Genomic DNA, 11,287 nt, shown 5'->3' with positions numbered 1-11,287 from the left:
AGAGGTCTCTGGAGGGTTTCTGTATTGCTTTTACCTCTTGATGTGCCTTCCTGCCTTAGATTAGTCCTTCGCTGTCTTGTATCTTAATCTCATGTAGATGCTTACGTACTCCAATCAAAATAATCTGAAATGCTTCTCTTGAGTGAGAAGTTTTAAGAGGGAAAAACCGGATGTTTCTTTTTCCTCCTGTTGGTGAGGGAATGCCTGAGCAATCTGGTCTCAGCAGAATCTCACATCTAAAGGCTGGATGAAACATCTGTCTTGCTGAGTAAATTACAGTTGTAAAGCCCTCATTCCAGAAGTCTATTTTTAATGGAACCATTGTACTCTGTCAGGAATGTTGGTGGCTGCATGTGTACGGCCACCTTGGTGGAAAAATGACTGCAAATGAGCAAGATGTTCACAAATGTTTAGTTGCTCTGACAAGCTGTGAGTGAAAAATCGTGTTTATGACTTCCAGTTGTTTGTGGAGGGAAAAGCAAAACACAGTGTTAACCAACAAAAAAAGATTCTTGAGGCACTAAAAATACAAATAAAGATGACCAATGTACCCTCAGAAGTGGCCTTAATTCCTGGCCTATTTTGCTGTATGAAGCATAGGTAGAACTGACGGAGTGCGGTAGATAATGATAGTATTTGTTAATGCTTTGACCTTTTGTGAGCGTTTGTGTGCACACGTGGCTGTGCATGTAATTCATTTTTGCTCTTTCACTGTTCCTGGTTCTCTCTGGGATCTGAGCTGAAAACACCAAATCCAAGCAAACAAAAATCTCTGCACCAGCTGGATGAAAAAGATCAGGATCCTCATAAGAAACCCCGCAATGTTTTTGTACCACGTGTTTTACCTGCAAATGATCCCATGCTCCAAGCAAGGTTCCTGAAAACCTCTGATGGAAGGAATAACATGAATGTCAACTCTTCCCCCCCCCCTCTTTTTTTTTTTGGATGGGTTTTTTTGATTGGGTTTTTTTGGCTTTTTTTGTTTGGTTGGTTTTTTTGTGGGGTTTTTTTTTCCTCTGGCCAAAGTCAGTGGTCTCAGGGGACTCTCATGTTTCAGAGAAACAACTCAGCATCTGAGTGTTTGGCTGAACTCTCTAAAGCAGCTTGGGTTATTCCATTGCTACTTCTCCACAAAATGCTTCAGATAGCTCAGCTAGCTGACTGCACACTGCTGACTAAGTATGCTTCACTATTCTCATTCACAGCATACCTCCGATGAGAAAAAGCACTGATCAGAATAAGCCAGGCTTAATAAAATCCTGCTTTGTAGTAGGTTTATTCTGATTCTTGACCAAACTGGGAAATGTGGTTTCAAGCATAGTCATCATTATTAACCTTCCCTCTATTACCCACTCTCCACCATCCGGCCACTGGGCAGGATATATAAATTTAATTAATTCTGCTTTTACCTTCGACCTGTAAATAGTGGGAGTAATGTGAGATTTATATGTTATATGAATAACAAGGGTTTCTCAGGAGACCCTATCCTGGTGAAAGAGGCTAACTGTAATTTTCAGCTGTGAGTAATTGTATATAATATAATCCTAAATGATTTTTCTTCTGTAATTTCATTAGAGTTTAGAAATTTAATTAGATTTTGAATCACTCTGAAATAAAGTAGCAAAACACCCAGAGACTAAGAGCAGTGGTTATTTTGTCCTCTGAGGCCAGAATTCTTGGTCTCAAATTGGCATGTGTTCATTAGGAGGAAGTTTGCAGAAGTTCTTGATATATTATTGTCTTTCAGAATGGACGCTGAATAGGTCTTTGGAGAGCATTAGAAGAGCACACAATTATTATACAGACTCTTTTTGAGGTTTAAGATCATCCGCCTTGCATATACTTAATAAAAATATGCCTCTAAAGTTGTTTAAGAAACTGTGGAGATAGGAAAGATGCTCCTCCAGTGCCTCAGTGCTCTTCCTGGTTTATTAGCAACTCCAGTACCTGTGTATGATGATACAGAGAGGAGTTGTTTGCTTTACTTTAATGATTAGGTAGGTTTATGGTTATTTTTATTGCTACACATATGAACTGTCATGGTGGCTGTAATTAGAGGCACAATAAAATGCTACTCCTTCTCTTCCATCTGAGGTTCAAAAGAAATCTGTCCTTCTGGCAAACTTTGATTCTCCATGGAATTCATCCCATGTGCAAAAAATTGAATCAAACTGCATTAAACAGGACAAAGCAAAGACCAGTCAGCAGCTTATGATTCTGCGGGGTGCCAGGATAGTTGTGGTGAGTTCAGAAAGGGGATCCTCTTAAAAGATTCTGAGGGACTGGATAGGCAAGTTCTTGTTCCCTTTTCCATTTAACTGGTGTAACATGGTTTGTGTTTGTGGGGATGGCCTGATTTCTACTGCTTAACTGAAAAAGTGTTTTGGTTATTTAGAAGCACATTCTCCAAAGCTGTTACCCATGTAGCAGTGCCTCTTTTCTTGTTGGGGTTAGTTGCTTGAACCAGGACTATCTTCATGATTTTGTGAGGGCACGTTCTTAAAGGACAAAGCATGTAACAAATTGAGAAGTTAGAAAGGAGGAAATTCACGTTACTTTGAGCACGGCAACAATATAAGGAACCATAACAGAGCTATAGACAGCATGAATTAAAGCATCTAACAGAAATGAACAAGGGGAGAGAGAGCAAATGTTGTGAAATGAAGAATTTCAGCAGGACAAATCAAACAAACAAATTAAAAGTTGTTTAAATAATGGCAATCCAACCTATTTGAAAAGAAAGAGGAAACTCCAATGCAATGGGATGCATGCCAGTCCCAAAGTGAGAAGTCAAAAGGAAACCTCCCGACTGAACCAGGATGTTCTGTTACTGACTGACCTTTGCAAGCATTGTTGGCATCCTCTGTATTGGCCACTGCAGGCAGACATGCAGTGAAACGGTTCCTTGGCCTGATCCACGGGGTCATTTTGTTTGTTTCATTAACAAGCTCTTGATGAGAGCTCATCGCCACATAAAATCCAGTCCTTGGGCTCAAATATACACTTTCAGAGTGTGGCCAAGCAAGTCTTGAGGTCTGATTGAAAAAGACTTTTGGAAAAAGATTTAAAGTTTTTGTGCACTTGGCTTGATGGATATCAATGGAGATTAGGCAACCTCAGTGTGGTCTGGTGTGTGTGTGGATGTGCTGCCTGCCATTAACATGTCACATCACATCATGGAACAAATTGAAGAAAACATGTTCAGGCTGGTTACTGCCAAAAATCAAGGTTCTTTTGCTATGGGCATCCGGAACAAATGGAAACTATGCTTAAAAACTCACAGCTGCTCTTCCTTTGCTATTTTCTCCATCTCCTCCTCTGTCAGGACTCTGAGCTGCTGGGACAACTGGGAGGGATTCCACATCTCAGCAAGCAGCAGAATCACAGATGTCGGGTGTGTTAACAAAGGGAAACACGCCTGCACCAGTTATTTAACGCCTTTCTCCCTTGACATTAAGGAATACTATGGGAAGCCATTTAACATTTCAATCTTGCTCCTTTTTTTTTTCCCCTTCTATCTATGTTTCCTTTTTAATGTGAAAGAATGTGTTATATTACACAGATGCTGGTACATTTTAAAAATGTGTTTTCTTGATTTTACTTGAGAGACACTATAGCTTAGTCCTGTTGCCAACTCAGAGAGGTGCAAGGAGGGAAAGAAAAAAGCCTTGGGACATGTGCGCTCAAGTGTCTTTCATGCAACATCAGCAAAGAAAATATCAAAGTAATCCATGGTTCAGTTGAGCAGTCTGTTCATTGGCAGATGTCCTGCCCCAGGTCTTGCTCTGTTTTTAGGTTTATAAAACTGTGTAGTGTCCCTCATGGAAGTTACAACTTTTACTGAGCTTAATTTGTTCCATATCAAGTGTATTTGGATTATTCATTCTGGTGGTCTGCATCTATGTGTCATTATTCTTTGCTTCCCAGTGAAGAGGATTTTTTTTTTTGTATTTCTAAAGCAGACTGATTCTGTGTTGTGCTGCAGCAGGAAAAAAAGGTATTACAAGAGAAGGCAATTTCTTGCGTGGTGAAGAAAAGCACCTGCACATCACTCTGGGAAGTTCTATATCTTTCAGGTTAACACATAGCAACAAGTATATTATGTGCTGGGATGAAACACACGTAGGCAGACATAAACTTGAGTTGAAAAATAAATCTTTTTGTAGGAAACGTGGCTAATCTGTGTGCTTGAGAGGTGCATATCTGGTATTTGAATGAAAACAGTCAAATTCATTCTAGGCTGAGTTTCAGACTCCTGTCACTGTGCCGTAGGCATGATCTGGGATCCAGAGGAACCTAATGACACCGTTTATAGCTCAGACTTGAGCACAGACAACAGGAGCGTTCATTGTTCCTCTTCAGTGTGCTTTTCCATACCGATACCCTTCACCTGGAGTGCTTTGGCACCTGCATGCAGCATAGCAGGGCTTTCAGTGAGGTGATCTTGGTAAGGTCAGGGTGGTATGTTTTTTCACTGTTCCTCTGTGTGTATCTTTGGTGCGGAGACAGAGATCTGTTTAGAGCTAGGGTATTACAAGTCATTGAAAATTCTTTCTAGTCCAGACCTTGTGATACATGGTCATTGCAGCAAGGGTGTTTCTAGCATCTTCCTTGTATCTCTTATTGTTAATTTCCTACAGGCTGGGATTCCACGTAGCATACAGAGAGCATCAGCAATGGTAGCATTTTTTCCCATCTTTCTCCGCTTTAGACCAGAGGATTTAAATTCCTTTCTGGTTTCAGCTAAAAATTTTCTAGAAGAGGTATCAATCTCTAGCTAGTGCATTTAGGCATATAGATATGTTCTTAGGATTACCTTTATTGACCCTTAAACGTAGTCCACAGCCTGATCTGTATTTGTAGACCACAGCTCAGAGGAGTGGTTTTACAGAAAATTGTAATCTTACTTGTCTTAGACAACCATAGTCTAATCTGTAGCCTGTGGTATAAAATGTTTATAAAAGTTGGAGACAAATTGTCTAGTATGAAATAGTTTATTTAGGTTAAAAAGATTAATAATAAAGACTCTTCCAGGCTTCTCATAAGATCAGCAGCTGGCCTGACAGTTAGCTGAGAGAGTCTAGAAGCAGGAGGATGTGTTCATGCTTGAGATGACTGGGAAGTGTTTCAGTTAGCTAAGGAAATAGGAAAGAGGTCAGGATCCTGCCTTGGACATAGTAGTCCATGAGTCACTGGCAAGGATGAGTGTGGGAAGACACAGAGCAAAAGTTTAACCAGTCAGAGGAACTGAGAAGACTGAGAATTAGGCCTATGTTCCTCCAAAAGCAAGGTTGCAAGTAATAGTCAACAGAGACAGAGTTTCTGTTTTGTTTTGTAGCTTGATCTTGTTTTATTTTCAGTAGAACCAGGTCACTTTAGTAGCAGCTTGAGACCATGTGATCTGACTTGTTTTTTCCACTGAAAAGGATTATTTTTGTACTTTCAGAGGGCTAGCTGGTGGGAAATTTCTTTTTAAATTACAAAACCTTCACCAACTGGAAAAGATCTTAGCCCTCTCTCAAATGTAACTGAAATTGTTCAGTGAGTTCAGATCCTTTGGGAGGACTGAGGAACACAAACACACGGACAGTGTAATCGTATAAGCCTTATTGCTGTAGGGAAGCATTCCATAGAGAACATATGATTCCCTGTCCTCACCGGCACTGCCTCTTGGAAACACCCTGCAATATTTTTGTCTTAATTCTCTAAAGAATGTGTGTACTCTCATGAGGATAACCCATTGGTTTTTTGACTGTGTGTCCTTCTCTATTGCATGGAAGATTTTCTTCTGTTGAGTAGAAAATATCTATTACAGTATGGAGAATTCAATATTCTAACTGAACAGATGCTGTTACAAAGTCAGAGAACCAAATCTGGATTTTTCTTTACTTATTTAAAACCAAAACACACACCCAGGTAGCATTACCAAAATAACATTAGAAGAACTGTATTGCGCTAAGGCAAACTTTTTGGAAATGCTATTTGGTGCTACCATGTGAAATTTCAGGTATAAGATATGTTAATTCAACCTGTTGCATATTTCCATGATAGTACGGACTTTAGTAATGTGGTCCCACAGTATTGAAGTCCTCCCTGTCCCGTCTCCACCTGACTTCATGAACAGATCTTCACCTCATCTGAAATGGATAATGGATGAGGCAGAGGGAAGAAGGCAGTTGTTCAATATATCTCTTTATTTCCAACATTCAGTGGGACTAACAGGCCTTACTTATTATCTATCCCCTGTGCCAAACACAGAACAAACTTGTATTAATCCCAGCAGAGCTGTTCACATGCATCATCAGCAGGTGCCTTTCACCACTTGGTCCAACTCCATCAGAAAGCTAGGTCTGGTTGGGGAAGGAGGTGTCTGCTTGTTTTCCTTGGCTGACTTTGGCTACCAGTTCCTCTCTGTACAGGTCAGCTCCAGGCTGGAGTTAAGAGGCTGTTCAGGGAGAGAAGGGACCCTTCTCACTGAGCATGTGGATTTCAGTACATTCAGCATCCTGCAGGAAAACCTCTCTACACTGCATTTGTCTCTCAAATCTCACCTGAGTGAACTACTGCAGGAGGAGATACCTCCATGCGCTGTATATTCTCTGAAGCACTGTAAGGCGCGGTGGAGGTGCTGTAGCATTTGGAAAGGTGCTAGAGGAGCTGGGAGGCTGTGGGAGGAAGCAACAGTCCCACAAAGCTGATTAAAGATGTCCTTGGGGGAGAGTTTGGTGCTCTGAGCACCGAGTCTAGGACTGGGTGACCCTAAATGAAGGCTCCAGTACTCACTGGATGATATTGTCTGTTCCTCTGATTATCAAGCATCTCAGTCGCTGGAGGGCTCTGTGTTGATAAAGTGCCTTTACTGAGGCAGTGCTGCTGGAATTTTTCCTATGTAGGTTTTCATACAGCATGAACAAAACATCCCAGGCAGCCTGGCTTTGTCATTGTTGCACATTCTGATATACTCAGCTGTGTCTTAAAATACCTTTGAAGTGTAACTTAGTTCCTAAACAGCCTGTGAAAATGGCTGGGTGTTTACTCTTTGAATGTGGCATGTGTAGTTGTGGAACAAAATGCAGTGCCCAGGAAAATTCAGAGCAAGAGAAAGAAAGGGTAAAGCATGTCCGATTCCCATCCAATATTCTTGCATCTCCTGTCCATTTGTACTCTGTATAAGCATGTTGGACTTTGTTACAAAGTGAAGCCACTGTAATTTATATCAGTAAAATGGGGTAAACACTTCCAAGGGCATTGTGGTTATTGGGAAAAAAAAAAAGCAAACACCAGAGAGTCTGAAAATCTAGAGTTATAGGTATATTTTAGAGGAAGTTAAACCATCAGAAATTTTGAAGTAACTGCAAAGGCACAAGGTTTTGCTTAGCCCTCTTCAGACAGTATATGATTCTAATGTAAAGGAAAACTTGCATTTGTTTTTTTTGCAGATGATGTTTAGGGTTCTGCCACTCACAGAGCTTCAGGAGTGGGAGGCAGATCCCAGCCACTCTCAGGTTGTGTCCTGCTCATCTTAAATTCCTCCTGCAGCTGCTGTCACAGTACAGAGCAGCCGCATCTTGTGCTCTGCACTTCTGAAAATCAGCCTGTTTATTCTACTGCCAACTCAGGAGATGGAGTACAATCTTTAGCCAGTGTTTGTAAGAATATGAACATAAATAGCTATGTTAATGGTAAACCTAAGGGTGCCCAGGAAAGAAATGAGGAAGTCAAATGATATGAAAGTAATGGTACCATAGCCAAAACAGAGTGTTTCTATTGTTTTTTCTAAAACACTTCTGGTTTTATGTATTAGTACTTACCTAATTTAAAGCAGGACATGAAATGAGCAAGACAGGACACCTGGTGTAGTCACAGTTCCTGTTTTCTTAGCTTTGCCTTTTCTTGATGTGTTTGCCTTGTAATTGCACACTGTCTTAAGGTATTTGGGATATTAACAGTTTTTAGAGGTACAAAGTATCCTTTTTTTTAAGGGTGAACAATAAGGGAATGGCAAAAAAAAAAAATTGCCCACCTGTAATAATGCTTATTTTTAATGGATTGATTAGGCTTTGAAGAATCAAAGGAGGTGGATGGGAGGAGAAGGTGGCGGAGTTGACAGATTTGCTCTTGCTTTCAGTTGCTATAGTGGAGGTGGTGTGCTGCTTTGCTTTTGTCTGCATGTGTGTGTTGTCCTGTTGTAATTATGCTGGTGTCAGGAAAGTGAAATAGGTCCTTTGAGTCCTGCATAGGACAGGATGCAGGTTTGGAGGTGGTGGGAGAACTGGGAAACTTAGTTTAACTATTTTTGCTAATACAGCCACAGAGACCACTTTCATGCAACAGCTGCAGTCTAAGGAGGCGTTTGAATGAACAGCCTCATTGTTTTGCAGAGGAAGGTCAGGACACCAGGATTTCCTCTCTGGCTTCTCCCCGCGCTGGTCCAGGAGAGTCTATGCTTGCTGGCCTCTGCGGGTAGCAAAAAGGTCGCTCACTGTGCTGGGTGTTGAATGTGGGGGAAGCAACTCTTCACTTTGTGGTGGTTTAAGCAATTTATTAGTAGTTCAAGAATAATGGTGTCAAAGGCATGACATCTGGCTCTGAAGATAGAGGATTTCAGGAAAGAATGTGTCTTTCAATTAGATATTGTTGATTTGTCTCATAAAAATTGTGCTGACTGCAGTTACCTTTAGTACCTAGGTACCTCTCAGAGAGCACAACTGTCCTTATGTCTCTCTAGTTTAGCAGGAAGAAAACTGTTCATTGTTTGCCTACCTCATTCCCAAGTTTCATTAAGGTGAGAATAAGTGTAAATGGTCATGGTTGACATAACCACTTGGCAGATTAAAACCAGTGATGTAGGAAATTCTGGGCCATATCTAAATATAAAAGTGACACATGCATTCAGTAATACATGTTTTCAGGAAATAATAAGAGTATCATAACACACTGTTCATAGCTAGTACCTGCTGCTACAGGTACAGAGCACTATAAGTACATGATGCTCTTCTAAAGTCGCTTTGCAGCTTTAGCGCCTAGGCAGTGTATGGAAGGCTTGGGGTCCATTGCTGCTTTCCACCTGGGCAGGAGGAGTTGGTTTCTTTATGGCCAAAGGTCCGCAGGTTGTTGCCTCTAAATGACCCACTAAGGAACACGGGTGTTGGAATGGGTGAAACTTTTTTTGTCTCTTCTGTTCCCAGGTGTAAAATGGGGGTTTCAGCAGAATAAATCTTTTAAGAAAATGTGCCGTAAATGTGGAAAGGTTGAGCTTCTATCAGGAATGAGCTCCTGAAAGACACCAGTTGTTCCTTTTTGAGAATATAGATGCAGTGCCCCATAAGAGTTGTGATTCAGGTAGTTCATAGCCCTGTTATACCGTTTTGGCTGGGTCACCCGCTGAATTGCATTCGCATGATGTGCTCTAACCAGAGGACAGAATTATCCATTGCACTGGTGCAGCAAAAATTTGATGCATCCAGGGATTTTTTTTTTTTTTTTTTGACTAGTTAATTCAACCATCAGAAGAAAGGACATGAAATGTTGGATATATAACTTCCACAAGAAAGCCTGATAAGTTTCTGGGTAGAAATGTTCAGGTTGAATCTTTTTTTGGCGTTTTTTTGTTTGTGGGTTGTATTTTTTTTAATAAGGGAATCATTTGATGTCAGACTGCTTGTCAAGGGCAGCAATGACTCATGAATAGTGGACAAATAGGCTCCTACAGCATGTTTATATTGTTCCTCAAATGTGTGAACATGTTGCACTTTACTCTTGAAATCCTGTTGTTGGTAGCAAATTGTGAATGCACGTAGTAGAGCCACTTGAACAAACTATCCAGTTCTACCTCCAAGTAATTGCCACTTACTTTGTTTATAATATGAGCAATGCTGGTGATGTGACATTAAACAACTGCATCCCATTTTGATGCTGACTAATATTTGCCCTTACACTAGGAATAAATAAGCTGGGACTTCTCTTGAGATAAAGCAGATATTGCATCTTTAATGGAATATAATAGGCATAAACAAACCAATTGCCCTGCTTTGTGATTAGAATTATGTGATTTTTCTCTTTTTACATTTAACAAACACTGAAAAGCACTAGAAGTCATTAGGCTTCATAAACACCAACTTAAAATAAAACATTCATCATTCATTTCCACACAGATTCCCCCCAAATACGTTATCTGCCTGTGAAGACAGTAATTTTGCTCTTGTACATGGTGCTGTGGAAAGCTGAAAGCTTTCAGCCTCTGGCAGAGGCTTCTCAAAAATCTCTTTGCATGGTGGGGCTGTGCCTGCCTTGCTCTGGCATGCCAGAGTGAGTGGAGAGAAGTTTATGGATGAGGAAGAAAGGCACCAACATCTAGATTTGGACACGCAAGATTAGAGACTTAAAAATGTTTCTAGTCACCTCCCCACTTTCTTTAAGTGCTTATATATAGATACAGATAAGTAAATATCTGTGTTAGCTCCTTCACCAGGAATGTAAGCACCCACATTATGGTTTAAGATACTTAGATTAGATTAGAGAATCTAACTAATGTTGTCTTTCTGACAGATCAGGCCTGAGGTCTTTCCTATGGAGGCAGTGTTAATGATGGGCAATTAGCAGAAACAGCATCTCAGCGCATAGTCACTTTGCTTGTAAAATCATCACTATGCATGATCAAGTGACAGCCAAGGCATTCAACTTTGACTACATTACTAATGTCTGCCTGCATCACAACACAAATTAATCTTATGGGAGGGATCTGAATCAAGTCTGCCTTTGCACTAAGTCCTTGAAGCACCACAGATTCAGGTAGATGCCATTCCCCTGCATTGTCCATCTCGAGCCTGCAGTTTCCCACTCCCCCGCTTCCCCTCATACAGAGCACCTCATGAATTAGACTTATTTGAAGATGTCCTTAAAAGCCTTATGTGATGTACAACAAATGCGAGATAGCTATTGATCACAGCTTATGTGAAGTTAATGTGTCCTCTGGTCTTCGTCGCTCTGCGGAAATCAAGCCCTTGGCCATAACGTGTTTCTTGATTTCCTTCCCCCTTGTTTGTCACTGTCCTTTGTCAATCAAAAGCGTATCAGACAGACCAGTTCAGGGGCAATACAGGGTTGCTTAAAGGTGGTGATGCCTGGGGAGGAAGGAGCAGAGCCAGCACGTGAAGTGTTCAAGGGCTGACTTTGAACTATGTGAATTCGTACTATGCAAGCTGCACTAGAAAAGGGAATGTGAGGTTACTGCAGTCATTCAAGCCTGGGCTGATATCTGTCATTCCAAAACTATACTGTTGAGGAC

Source organism: Grus americana, chromosome 7, assembly GCF_028858705.1.
Source record: "Grus americana isolate bGruAme1 chromosome 7, bGruAme1.mat, whole genome shotgun sequence".
NCBI lineage: Eukaryota > Metazoa > Chordata > Aves > Gruiformes > Gruidae > Grus > Grus americana.
This window is presented reverse-complemented; position numbering follows the sequence as displayed.